At 38.5% G+C, this 14,756-nt stretch overlaps 1 pseudogene; it reads right to left on the bottom strand.

Moving 5' to 3' along the window:
• Nucleotides 1-3,163: 3,163 nt before the first annotated feature.
• On the bottom strand, nucleotides 3,164-3,263 carry LOC113346542 (annotated as a pseudogene).
• Nucleotides 3,264-14,756: the final 11,493 nt, after the last annotated feature.

The raw sequence follows: 14,756 nt of genomic DNA, 5'->3' as shown, positions 1-14,756 counted from the left end.
TTTTGAAACTTCTAGCGTCACATGGTATCCGGTTAGCTAAGTTTACATACTGTTTCTCACCGAAAAGATAGAAATTGGAATGCTACAGATAACAACTTATTGAGACATTAGAGAAAAAGATATTGAGATCCTTGAAATTCAGGAGAGAACTTGTTCTTTTTAGAGGGTAACCGTGATGGACCTAACCATACATGATGGAAAGGCAAGTAGGTCAGGAAATGCCAGAAAGACAAAGCAACCTCACAATGTAGTCTTAGTTACTGGATTGCGACTCTCTCTCAGTAGAAACTTATCATCATCAACAAGCGGAGCGACATCAAAATCTATGAAGAAAGTGAAGACGTTTTAGTTTTAAAAGCAACAATAGAAGAGAATAATTCAAAAATCAAAGTTGAAGTTATAAGAGCAAATGATATAAGTTGTTGGAATCCATGATACCAAGACATCACAAGTTGCGAAGATCTAAGTTTTGAAAGTCCTTCTCTCATGGCCATGTAAAGTTTTGTCTTGTAATTTTATTTTATTTTATATTAAGCCAAAAAAAAAAATGAAAAAAATGAAAAAAAAAAATAATAATGAAACATCATTACGTTCTTTTTGTTCAATAAGGCCATAGGGAAGAAGAAATTTATAAGTCAAGCAAGAAATCGAAGAGAAGAGTTAATTGTCAAGGTTCTATGAGGTTCGAGAGTTTATCATCAACAGTTGAAGACCGAAGAAGGCGTTGTTTCTACTGGGCACTGTGAGAGAGTCGAAGAAAGATGCATTTTGGTTGCTTTGTTAGTCTGCTTTCAATCTGGCACAAGATCTTTCTACCACTGGTTTAACTCATCACACGTAATTAGTCCAGCTGTATAGCAGATGTCCCTCTCATTTTTATCTCTCTCCTAATCTTATCCAGCTGTAAAGCAGCGGACGCATCTTACAATGTTAATCTAGATGTATAGCGGATATCTCTTCATCTAACAGTCGTGTGGATGTGTCTCCCCTTTTCTTCAGTTAGCTTTAGAGCTGACACCTTTAATTTCTCTGGAATTCTAGTTACTTGGAGATAGGTTGAGAATATGTATGTCCCCATAGCTCTTTGGATACTTGTGACCAATTAGGAGTAAAGGTTTTGTGGGTATATCTCTAGTAAGCCCTCCCGAGACTATAACTCGGCCACTAGGGCCACCTAGGGGTTTAAAGGCTTATTGCATACGCTAAATGCAATCGACGATGCCTGCGACAGTGAGTTAGGATTTTATTTTGTAGTTTTGATTTGCTCGGGGACTAGCAAATAATAAGTTTGGGGGTATTTGATAGACGCATTTATGTGTCTAATATAGCTCATTTGTATATATTGTTAGTGCTCGATATCGTACTTATTTGGTTATTTTATTTATTTATAGGTGTTTTTGGAAGAATAAGACTTTGTGGCGAAATTGGCTAAAAATATGGCATTTGGACCTCCGTAGATAGCATACCGGAAGCTCCTCGAAGTGTACCGGAAGTACCCCAGAAATACCCCGGAGGAACCCCGAAAAAGTGCGGAAAGCATCCCAGAAGAATTGCTAAAGGCACCCCTAATTTGGATAAGGGGCACCTCATTTCAGGGCATGTACTAAAGGGACACCGGAACTGGATAGGGGGAGGTCATCTTCAAAGTTTCAAAACTGGATTTTGGCGGGAAAAGAACTCTGCAGAAGAACAGTTTTAGGGGTTCGAATTTGAGCGAGTTTTAAGGAAATTCAACATCGGATTTTCACTGGGCTGGACTTCCTAGACTATAAAAAGATCAGTATAAGCAATTTAACCCAACCAATTGGGCTGGAATGACCGGGAGAATGGATCAAAGTCCAAACAGGACAGTACCGTGTTGTTCACTTTCAAATATTTGTGAGAGATTTGTGGAAGACTTTTATGCTAGATAACTATGCACCTAGTCTTGTTCAAGTCTTAAGAGAAGTTTGGAGCGTAATAACTGGCCAGAGGACGCGTACAAAGCAACAGAAAAGAGATTATTCTCTCAACTGCTCGAGAAAAAAAAAAGAGAAATAATCTCGGATTTGCACGAGAATTTTGGTTCTGTTGGCTATATAAAGCATTGCTTCGAGTCTTAGAGGGGTTAGAAAGTTTTAGGAGAGAGTTAGGAGGAGTTTAGAGCCGGAAACAAAGAAGTTACAGAGAATTTGTTGTTGTTGCTGCTGCTGCTCGAGGAGGAAGAAGAAGACGAAGAACAGACGCTTCTGAAGTGTCGTTCTTCAACAGTGCTTACAGCGAGAAATAGGTGTCGTTTTTCTACTGCAGTTCACTTGTGTCGATTATAAGCTGTAATACCATTGTAACAGTGACGCTGTAACATTTATACAGCGTTGCAAACTTCTTTTTACACCATTTTCATCAATAAAAACACATTATTAAGCCATGGATACATCTTATGATTATGTTTTTGGGATGAGGAGCTAAACCCATTAGCCGAGACGACGGAGGAAGCCATTGATCCATATTGATTGGTATAATTCTAATTTTATTATTTATTGCAATATTATTATTTGATTATTTGCATGGAATTGAATTTGAAATATTAGTTTTTATTGAATAGTTGTGAATTATTTTGATGAAGCATGCTGGGTTTTAAAAACTTTTGATGTTTTATACTTTGTGATTACAATTATTACTTCAAAAATATATTTGAGGCAAATATTAGAATTATTTTTAAAGATAGAATTGCATGAATATTATTTAGAGTTTACTATTTAATTGGTCAATGGTGGAATCCTAGTCTTGGTATTTTCTCTAAAGGTTTGAACTATTTTATTTATTTGCCTGTTTAATTTAAATCTAGAAAAATTGTTTTCTTCACAAGTCTGAAAAGACCCCTTTTTACCACTACAACTACAATCACTATTTGAAATCCATCAACAGATGCTCCCAATGTTTTTAGGGAAGGAGAATGAGAACCCCTATTTTCATGTTAGGGAATTTGAGGAAGTTTGTAGTACTCTGAAAATTAAAAACCTAAGTGATGATGCGTTGAAACTTAGGTTATTCCCCGTTTCCTTAAAAGATAAAGCCAAATCTTGGCTGTATAGTTTGGACTCTGAGTCAATTGAAACCTATGAGCAACTTACTTCTGCCTTTATACATAAGTTTTTCCCAAGGCATAAAAAATCGTCTATTAGGACACAAATATGTAATTTTTCCCAACAAGAGGGAGAATCTTTATATAGGTACTTAGAAAGGTTCAATGATTTGATATCTCAATGTCCTCATCATGGTTTGGAGAAGGTTAGGTTAGTTCAGATCCTCTATGAGGGTTTAGATTATTCAACAACAACCATGGTTGAGTCCTTATGCACATGTGGGTTTGAGAATAAAACTGTTGATGAAGCGATGACATTTTTGAATGAAATCGCCGATAAGACCCAACAATGGGAAAATAGTAGGGAACCCCAGAAAACAGATCTTCTAAGTAGAGGAAATGTTAATAGGGTAGAAGGATCTCATGAGTCAGATGCCAAAATAGCAGCTATAGCCAAAAGGTTAGAAGCCTTAGAATTAGGTCATTCTAGTGGTAGTAGTGGAAGAAATGAGCCTTTTTGGGAAGGCCATGTTGTTGAAGAGCAAGCCAATGCTCTTTATAACAAAACTAGGTTTGATAACCGACATAAGTTTGACCCATATTCAGAATCCTATAACCCTGGCTGGAGAAACCATCCAAACCTTTCTTGGTCCAAAGGACAGAATCAAGGTCAGTCTAGTAATGCTCAGGTTCTCCCAGGTTTTGGCTATACTAAGAATCCTTCAGCTCCGGCACAGTTTCAGAACCCTTCGGATAAGAAGATTATGAGTTTAGAAGAGTCTCTTGCTTTGTTAACTCGTAACATTGTGCAGTTTCAGCAATCTGTTGCTCAATGTTTAGAAGAAAATAAGAGAATAGGTCAGGCTAACTCTCGGGCTATTTCCGAGTTGAAAACCCAGGTTAGTCAGATAAATGAGTCTTTAATAGAAAGAGGTAAGTTTCCTAGTCAGACTCAACCCAACCCTAGAGGAATTAATAAAATAGGTGAAAGACCATCTGATCATGTGAATGCTATTAAAACCCTTAGGAGTGGTAGAGTGATAGACAACAAGGTTTCCATGCCTGATAGTGAACATGCTGTAGTTCACCCTTCTGAACCAAAAAATGAGGAGACTGATAGAGTCTCTAAAGAGACCAATGAGGGTCATATTGAGCCCGACTTTGTCCCTAGAGCCCCATTCCCACAGCTGCTAGTTCCAACTAAGAGGGAGTCCAATTTTAATGACATATTGGAGGTTTTTAAGCAGGTAACTATCAACCTTCCACTACTATATGCAATTAAGCAGATTCCCTCTTATGCCAAGTTTCTCAAGGATATGTGTACGCGAAAGCGAAAGCTTAATGTCCAGAAGAAAGACTCTCTAGCTAGTCAGGTGAGTTCTATTATTCAGAATACCACTACTCCTAAGTATAAAGACCCAGGGTCCCGTACCATTTATTGCACAATAGGTAAATACCGTGTTAAGAAAGCGTTGCTTGACTTAGGAGCTAGTGTGAACTTACTGCCATATCATGTGTACCTTAATCTAGGACTTGGTGAGATGAAACCTACCCAGATGACACTTCAGTTAACTGATAGGTCCGTTAAAATTCCTCGTGGAGTGATCGAGGATGTTCTCATAGAGGTTGACAAGTTTATTTATCCAGTGGATTTTGTTATCCTAGATACCCAACCTGTCCCTGACCCAGAGAACCAGATACCAGTAATTTTAGGTCGCTGGTTTTTAGCTACATCCAATGCGATCATTAACTGTCGAAATGGTATTATGAAATTGTCTTTTGGTAATATGACTATTGAGCTAAACATTTTTAATATTAGTAAGATACCCTCTGAACTAGATGACTCGAACATAGAATAGGTGAACATGATAGGAACATTAGTCGAGGAGTCATTACCAAACACTTTGTTAGAAGATCCATTAGAGAAATGCCTAGCTCACTTTGGGATTGATTTTTATGATGATAATGTGATTAATGAGGTGAATTCTTTGTTAGATTCAATCCCTTTGTTAGATACTAGTAATGGATGGAAACCTAAAGTCGAACCACTACCAGTTTCTAAGTCTACCCTAGTTCCTTCATTAGAAGAGCCTCCTAAGTTGGACCTAAAACCATTGCCAGATTCCCTGAAATATAGGTTTTTAGGCCCGTCTGAGACTTTACCTGTGATTATTTCTTCCGTCTTGGATAGTGACCAGGAAAGTAGGCTAGTAACCGTCCTTCAAAACAACAAGGAAGCTTTAGGGTGGACCATAGCTGACATTAAGGGTATAAGTCCCACTGTTTGTATGCATCAGATCTATTTAGAGAGTGATACCAAACCTTCTAGGGAGATGCAACGTCGACTAAACCCTAATATGAAAGAGGTAGTTCGAAACGAGGTCCTTAAGTTGTTAGATGCAGGCATTATCTACCCCATTTCAGACAGTAAGTGGGTCAGCCCCGTTCAGGTTGTACCCAAGAAATCCGGTATTACTGTAGTCCAGAATGATAACAATGAGTTAATCCCGACCCGAGTGACCACGGGTTGGCGTGTTTGTATTGACTATAGGAAATTGAACAAGGTCACTAGGAAGGACCACTTTCCCTTCCCTTCATCGACCAGATGCTAGAGAGATTAGCTGGACATAGTCACTACTACTGCTTTTTAGATGGCTACTCTGGATATAATCAGATCGTTATTGCCCCAGAAGACCAGGAGAAAACCACTTTTACCTGTCCCTTTGGTACCTTTGCGTATAGACGCATGCCTTTCGGGCTTTGTAATGCCCCTGCGACTTTTCAGCGTTGCATGATGAGCATATTTTCTGACATGGTAGAACGGTTCTTAGAGGTCTTTATGGATGATTTTTCAGTGTTTGGTTCGTCTTTCGATGAGTGCTTGCATCATTTGTCACTAGTGTTGACTAGGTGTAAGGAAAAAATTTAGTGCTTAATTGGGAGAAATGTCACTTCATGGTTCGTTCAGGAATTGTTTTAGGGCATATCGTATCTTCTAAGGGTATAGAGGTAGATAAAGCCAAAGTTGACCTTATTAAGACTTTACAGGTCCCAAAAACCGTAAGAGATATTAGGTCATTCTTAGGGCATGCAGGTTTTTATCGTCGATTCATTAAGGATTTTAGCCTAATTTCTAGACCTCTTTGCAATTTGCTTGCAAAAGATGTTAAGTTTGTCTTTGATGATGCTTGTTTAGAGGCTTTTGAGAAGCTTAAGAATTTACTCACTACCGCCCCCATAGTCCAGGCACCCAACTGGAACCTACCCTTTGAGATCATGTGTGATGCTTCAGATTATGCTATTGGTGTGTGCTAGGTCAGCGAGAAAACAAATTACTTCATGTGATTTACTATGCTAGCAAAACTCTGAATGATGCCCAGTTGAACTATACCACTACCGAGAAGGAACTGTTAGCCATTGTGTTTGCCTTAGACAAGTTTAGACCCTATCTCTTAGGTTCTAAGATCATCATATATACTGATCATGCTGCTTTGAAATATCTTTTGTCTAAGAAGGATACAAAACCTAGATTGATTAGGTGGATCCTTTTGTTGCAAGAGTTTTCTCCAGACATTAGAGACAAAAAGGGTGCCGAAAATGTTGTAGCAGACCACTTGTCTAGGCTAGTTGTTAGTTCCCCTGATGATTCCCTTCCTATAAGGGATAGCTTTCCTGATGAACAATTGTTCTTTGTTACCCAATTACCTTGGTATGCGAATATAGTGAACTATCTTGTTACTGGTCGAATGCCCCAACATTGGGGTAAACAAGATCGTTCTAGGTTTTTAGCTGAGGTTAAGCACTTCTTTTGGGATGATCCTTATTTGTTTAAGTATTGTCCAGACCAGATTATTAGGAGATGTATACCTGAGAGTGACCAGTCCAGTATTATTTCCTTTTGTCATGATCATGCTTGTGGGGGTCACTTTAGTGCTAAGAAAACTGCTGCTAAGATATTGCAGTGTGGATTCTATTGGCCTTCGTTGTTTAAAGACTCCCACAGTTACTGTGTGACTTGTGAACGTTGCCAGAAATTAGGAACCATTTCCCGTAGGAACATGATGCCCTTGAACCCTATTTTAGTTGTGGAGGTCTTTGACGTGTGGGGTATTGACTTTATGGGTTTTCCTAATTCTTTTGGTAACTTATACATCCTTGTCGCTGTAGACTATGTCTCTAAGTGGATTGAGGCGGCTGCGTGTAAAACCAATGACCATAGGGTTGTGATTGAGTTCTTGAAAAATAATATACTTACACGTTTTGGTACACCGCGAGCTATAATTAGTGATGGAGGGTCGCACTTTTGTAATGGACCTTTTAGGCTTTTGATGAAGAAATATGGTATTACACATAAGGTAGCTACCCCGTATCATCCACAGACTAGTGGTCAGGTAGAAGTTTCCAATAGGGAGATAAAACGTATATTAGAGAAAAAGTTAATCCTAATCGGAAAGACTGGTCGTCTAGGCTTACTGATGCCTTATGGGCTTACCGTACTGCGTTTAAGACCCCCATTGGAATGTCACCTTATCGACTTGTGTATGGCAAGGCATGTCACTTACCTGTTGAGTTAGAACATAGAGCTTATTGGGCTGTTAAGCAGCTAAATTTTCACTTGACAAGGCAGGAGCCCATAGGAAACTCCAGCTCAATGAGTTGGAAGAGATTCGTAGAGATGCATACGATAGTGCTAAGGAGTATAAGAACAAAATGAAACTTGTGCATGATAGAAATATCTTAAGAAAGTCATTTTCTCCAGGTCAAAAAGTTCTTCTGTATGATACCCGCTTGCATCTTTTCCCTGGGAAGTTACGTTCTCGGTGGACGGGTCCTTTTATTGTTCGCACTGTCTTTCCTCATGGAGCTGTTGAGATCGAGACACCGGATGGTAGTAGTTCTTCGAAGGTTAACGGTCAGAGATTGAAACCCTTTTTAGAGCCCTTTCCTACAGGTGATATTGAGGAGGTCCCTCTGGAGGACCCTGTTTACCCTTGATTGACCATCGAGGCGATTGTATGTTGTATATTAGTTTTTGATTTCTCTCTTCACCCAGGTACTATCTTTCCGACTTCTCTCTTTACTAATTCCTCATGTTACTTTACTGTTTGGTATTGCTCTTTCATTAGAAACATTGAGGACAATGTTAGATTTAAGTTTGGGGGTGGGGAAGAAACTTTTTGTTAGCTTTTAGTTGCAATAAATAAACTCCAGAGCCTAGAAATTTATTCTTATTAAGGTTGGCACTAACCAATCTAAGTGGATGGGAACATCTTGGTTGTAGGAGTTGAGGAACCAATCTGATTAGATGGAAACATCTAAAGAGTCTATTCATAAAAGCACAGAGCTCAGGCGTTAGAATTAAAAAAAACATGGTAGTTTCGCCACATCTCGTTGAATCCTAATCCTTCTATTTTTATTTTTTTTTAAGTGATTTGGTGGGGCACATAATTCAAGTTGTTACCTTTGTTAGGGTGGAATAGAGTGATTGAGATACCACACACACAAAAAAAAAAAAAAGACCAGACCATTAGACCAACCGGAATAAATTCAATAAACTCGACCACTGATGCCCTTGTATATGCCAGTTGTGTTGACCTAGAGTTAGGTTTATTGACCACTGGTCCTCTTGTATATGCCAGTTGTATTGATATTAGTTAGGACGGTATCTCAGTCCATTAGGATAGGTTCACCTTGGGAGAGGGCTTCAGACAGATAAGGGAAACACCGTTCACTTTTAACCATCTCTTTATCCATCTTCTTAATCTTTCCATGTGATTGGTTGACTCCGGTTATGATGTACAGAAACTATCTGAGTAGAGCTTTGTCACTTATAAATGAATTTTAGTATGCTGAGTGCAAACTCGTGTACAACAATTGGAATTTCGCATCAGGATACTTCCTCCTGTAGTCAATGAGTAAAGGTTCTGCGTAGATAGCTAGGGTCTGGAGTAAAGGTTTTGTGGGCACACCTCTGGTAAACCCTTCGGAGACAACACTCCGCCACTAGGGCTACCTAGTGGTTTAACGGCTTGCTGCACGTTCTAAGTGTAGTCATTTTTCTAGATTTGCTCGAGGACTAGCAAATAATAAGTTTGGGGGTATTTGATAGACACATTTTTGGGTCTAATTTGTCCTCAATGTTCTGTATCGTTAGTACTGGATTTCGTATTTATTTTGGTGTTTTATGTGTTTGTAGGTATTTCTTTGGAAATAAATATTGTTGGAAAATTCGGCTCGAAAAGTTGCTCGGAGCACCCCGGAGGACAATTGCTATACGGACCCCCATTTTTGCTAAGTGTCACCCACGGCTATATGTAGCCCATTTTTGTCCGCAGCACCCATTTTTGTCCATAGCACCCTTCTCCCTCGTTTGAATTATTTTTTTTTGGCGGGAAACTGTTTTTTTTTCACCTGCAACATATTCTTCTTCGTATTTGGAGGAGATGCAGTGAGACTCAATGGCTGAATTTGCACGGGATGACTTTACGGAGCGTAACAGGCGTGGTATGGTTGATTGTTTCGATTAGAATTGGCTGGATTGTCAGATTGAAGCTAAACATGGAAAGTCGTGTTCACAAGAGAGACAGTCACGGGATTACAGCGAGTTCGGACGTGTACCGCACGCGTTGGTTGCTTCAGAAACGTGAAGGAGTTAAACAAAGATTCTATGCACGTATCCAGACGCGTGCAGGAGAAGAAAAAGGGAAGAAAATATTCTCGAGAATATTTTCTTTGCTTCCGGAGTTATGAGGATTATTTGGAGTAATGGGGTGATATTCGAAGGCTTCTGTGGGTATATATAGGCTTCTGGTATCAAATTTAGTGGGACGGAGAGTTTGGGAGAGGCGGAGAGCAACAACAGAAGAGAAAAAAATCGCACCAGAGAACCACCATTTCTGCTACTGCTGAAGAACACGAAGAACATAACACGCACACATAGCAGTCTTATATGCTACAGTGAAAACGACAGCCACACGAGGGTCGCAGAGATACAACAACAACAGTTATTTTTTATCGTTCTTTGTAACAGTGTTTTGCAACAATTATAAACGTTGCAAACACCCGATTTTCATTATTTTCTCTCCATTTCATCTTTGTAAACAAATTTGAGCATGAATCAATATTTTGAGAAAGTTTATACAATGATGAGCTAAACCCATCCTCTGGGGCGACGGAGGAAGCTATTTCGCCAATAAAATGTGGTAATCTCTATTTTATTTAATTTATGCAAATATTATATGATTATTTGCCTTGATAAATAAATAGATAAAATGGTTTTTGTTAAACAATTGTTATTTCAATTGATGGAGCATGCTAGCCTAGGGTTTTGATGTCCCATACTTTCGATTTACAATTGTTATTTCTAAAAAATCAACTTTTGCAATATTAAGAATCAATTTGAATGAAGGATTTGCATAATTACAATTAGAAAATATAAATCACTTTGATATTGGTAATTAGTGGAATACATAGCCCCATTCTTCTCCATATTTTTCATATCACTTTTATTTAAGTTTCCTATATTTTTTATTTAAAATTAAGTCTAAAATCTTATTTCACAAGTCTTGAACGAATCTTATTACTACAACAACATCAAAAATCATATCAGTACCAAAGACCAATGTTCAAGTATCAATCAATGTAAATCAACAACCAAAGGTTGGATATTCTAATGTAAGAAAAAGAGAGTTTTCTTCTTCTGCAGGCATGCGAGAAAAAGAGAGGTCAGATGTTAGGTATAGGCGTGTTAAGTATCGACCTAAAGGTCTTTACACACTGGACTCTTGAGGAGAGGCCCTACCCTCCTGTTTTAACTAGATCTCTATGATCGTTAATGTATCCGTATCGAAGAGATGCGCCAAAGTGTTCGGATCATTGTGAAATGTCCTGGGCTGGGCCACACACGTGCTACAATGGCAATTACAGTGGGAAGCAAGGCCGTAAGGCGGAGCGAATCCATAAAGATTGCCTCAGTTCGGATTGTTCTCTGCAGCACAACATATGATATTTCAATTATATAAAAAAAATATAATGCGGAAAAGAAATAACACAGACACCAGAAGTTTTGTTAACGAGGAAACCGCAAATGCAGAAAAACCCGGGACCTAGTCCAGATTGAAAACACACTGTATTAAGACGCTAGAGACACTAGACTACTACAAACTAACTTCGGTCTGGACTGTAGTTGAACCCAAATCAATCTCACACTGATCCACAGTTCAGTTATGCTCATACGTCTCTGATCCCAGCAGGATGCTACGTACTTGATTCCCTTAGATGATCTCACCCACAACTAAGAGTTGCTATGTATTAAAGTCGAAGACTTTAATAAACAAATCTGTATTACATAAAAAAGTCTACGATAATAGATAAATCTGTCTCCCATAGAAGTACCTACAAGTTTTGTTCCGTCTTTTGATAAATCAAGGTGAACAGGAACCAATTGATAAACCATACTTATATTCCCGAAGAACAGCTCAGTATTATGAATCACCTCATAATAATCTTAATCGACGCGGCAAAAGAAGATATTGTGGAATCACAAATGATGAGACGAAGATATTTGTGATTACTTTTGTTTTTTGCCTATCAGGGATATCAATCTCAAGCCAATAGTTACGATTGTACTCAATACGATAGAATCAGTAAGATCAAATCACACAACTACAAGAAAGTAGTATCGGTCTGACTTCACAATACCAATGAAGTCTTCAAGTCATTAACCTACATGTTCTCGGTAGAAACCTAAGGTTAAAGGAGAATCGACTCTAGATTATACAACTATTATCACACAGGAGGTGTGGGGATTAGGTTTCTCAGTTCCTAGATTTCTCCCTTATATAGTCTTTCAAATCAGGGTTTGCAATCAATGTTATCTTAGTAACAAAGCATTCAATATTCACTGTTAGATGAAAACCTGATTAGATTCAAGCTCATATCTTTCAACCGTTAGATCAAAAAATTAGATTGTTACACACAAATGAAATGCATGTTTTAGGTTTGTGTAACCGTACCCAAACATGTACATTTGTTGGTTCAACAATAGTTAACGAAATGGTTAGCAATATGATCACTTTCATATCAACCATGTTCTTCTTCATCATAACTAGTTCAAATGACTCAAATGAACTAGTTAGAGAGTTTTTCAATTGCTTAGATCTTATAGAAGTATATAAGACACAACCGAAGCAAAAACGATTTGATTTACTCTAATCAATTCATGAACTTTATAGCCACGGTTTGCAAACTTGCATTCCTTAGTTAATATAAGTATAAGCTAACGAATAATCGTTTTTAGAAATAACCAACTTAAGTACGTGGACCAGGTACGCGGACTTAAGTACCCGGAATGAGTTTGTAAACTCCAGCAGATTTTCTCGGGAAGAGAACCTCTGACAGTTCGCGGACTCTGTTCCGGTTTTCCTGATTAACAAAGTACGCATACTTTGGTTCAAGGAATAAGGACTTACACATGTATGTGTTGCCATACAATGCTTATATCCAACATTGATTATATAATCTAAACTCTCATTTCAGTCATTGAAACATTCTTAGAGGACGTTATATAGTTATTATTCACAAACTATTTTTCGTCGAAGCCATTTTCAAGTGATTGAAACATAACATGACTTTCGTCACTAGGTAAAGATGAACTTGGCCAAAGCGAAAGCTTACCAACACATATTTCGAGAAATAGATAAGCGAGATAAACTCAGCTCGAAATATCAAATGTGTATAATCAAAGTCTATATAGCACAACGACTTTTGTCTCAAGATATGAGATAAAGTAGATAGACTTTTGAGTGATAGATAATATAAAGTCTCCACATACCTTTTAGTCGATGAAGTTCCACCAGTTCCTTGAGTAGTTCTTCGTATTATATGATGATCGCCATGGAGTTCTTGAGATCAACTACACTTTCTATCCTAATCCGAGACTTAGCTATAGTAGACTAGAAATCAAGACTTATAATTTTGATCACTAACATTGACAAACATGCTTGAGATAGCAACGCATGCGAGTTCGACCGAGCAGTGCTCTAACACATCTGACATGTTGGGACGTAGGTCTAAAGCAGCAAGAAAGGAAAGGGAAAAGATGTTGAAGAAGCCAAACCAGAGTCTTATCGGCCTCGACGTAGTATTTCTAATTCGGATCATGCTAAGTTCGTCATTCAGGAGCCTACGGGGGACACAACCATCAGTGATTATGATGATGAGTGGGAAACATTTCCTGAACCGGCCAGAGCAGGTGGTTCATCCTCAAAAGAAGATGGATTAGGACAAACTGATGTCGGAGATGAAGCCCCTAAGAAAAAGGAAAAGGGACCCCCATCCCACCTTCCTACAGGATATGACATGATTCCAGACCGTGATGATGGCAAACAGTGGGGTCAACCGATAAACCCGCAACTCTTATTTGATTACAAGCACTCTTGGGCTCGTTGGATCTATCAAACTTATGTAAGACGTTTGCATCTTGTTATTATATTATCTATCTGTGATCAAGTGAATTTAATTTAGTTTGGTGTGTTTTTATAGGACCACAAGAAAGCCTTCCGTGTTAGCCTCCATCAATCAAGTGATATATGGACTTTGGAGTTAGAGTGTACCGAAGTTCAAGCAATATTCAGAGCATCTGGATTGTATCCCGTGGTAGAAAATTATGTGGCACTAATCCCGTCACGGAGAACTTTTTTTTGGAGAGGTTTTTTTGGTGAAACTGATACCATGCATTTTCCTTTTAGCGAGATGACCATTATCCCTGAAGATATCCAAACAATACTAGGTCTAGAGGTTCTTGGGAAAGCCGTAAAGGAAGGAGATCACTATAAGGACCTAGAATGGGACAAGATCTATGAGCTGACTAAAAACTTTTTTGGGTGGGACAAGGAAACGACTATGGCAAATATGTACAAGACAAACCATTTCCGGACAAATACTATCACATTCGTCAATCTCGTTAAAGTGTTTGGGAATACGAAGGACAAGGAATTGAATCATGAACAAGTTCAGCAAACTGCCGCTGCTTATCTGTTGTTCATTTTGGGCACTGTTATATTCCCTGATGCTAATGGTAACAGGGTGCATGTGAACAATCTACAATATTTGGATCCCTTGGATAGGGTCCATGAGTATTCATGGGGCACTGCTTTCTTGGAACATTTTTTGGCAGAAATGCATAGAGCCTCTAAGGCGAACGCCTGTCAATTTAATGGTCATTTCACTTTAATTCAGGTATAGTGAACTATTTATTTTTTCATCTTTTTTATTAATTTTTTTAGTTTCCAATTATTTGTTTTCTTATATATTTCAGTGGAACGATCTTTCATTGGCATAGGTGTGGGCTTATGAACACTTCCCAACATTGTTCACGCGGTACAAAGGGTTGAAGTTAATGCTTGATTATCAACATTATGAGGCTCTAACTCAGAAATACTACTTAGACATTACCCCAAAGCTCAATAACAGGAAACTTTTATTCGCAATGAGATTGGCTTTGGACTCCGTGGCTGCCCAAGATGTTGTGTTTGACCCATATAGGAATGCCAGAGGAGTTCACTTTGCAAGGCGTGACAATGTTTCATTTTACAACAGACCATTATTTCATCCAAAAGGATTTTTTATGCACAACCCTCGCCGTGTAATGCGCCAACTTGGGTACAAGCAGAAAAATCTTACGGATACATCT

The sequence above is a fragment of the Papaver somniferum genome, unplaced genomic scaffold (assembly GCF_003573695.1).
Source record: "Papaver somniferum cultivar HN1 unplaced genomic scaffold, ASM357369v1 unplaced-scaffold_99, whole genome shotgun sequence".
Taxonomy (NCBI): Eukaryota; Viridiplantae; Streptophyta; class Magnoliopsida; order Ranunculales; family Papaveraceae; genus Papaver; species Papaver somniferum.
Note: the sequence above shows the minus strand (reverse complement) of the source record. Positions and strands in the feature narration are given on the sequence as shown.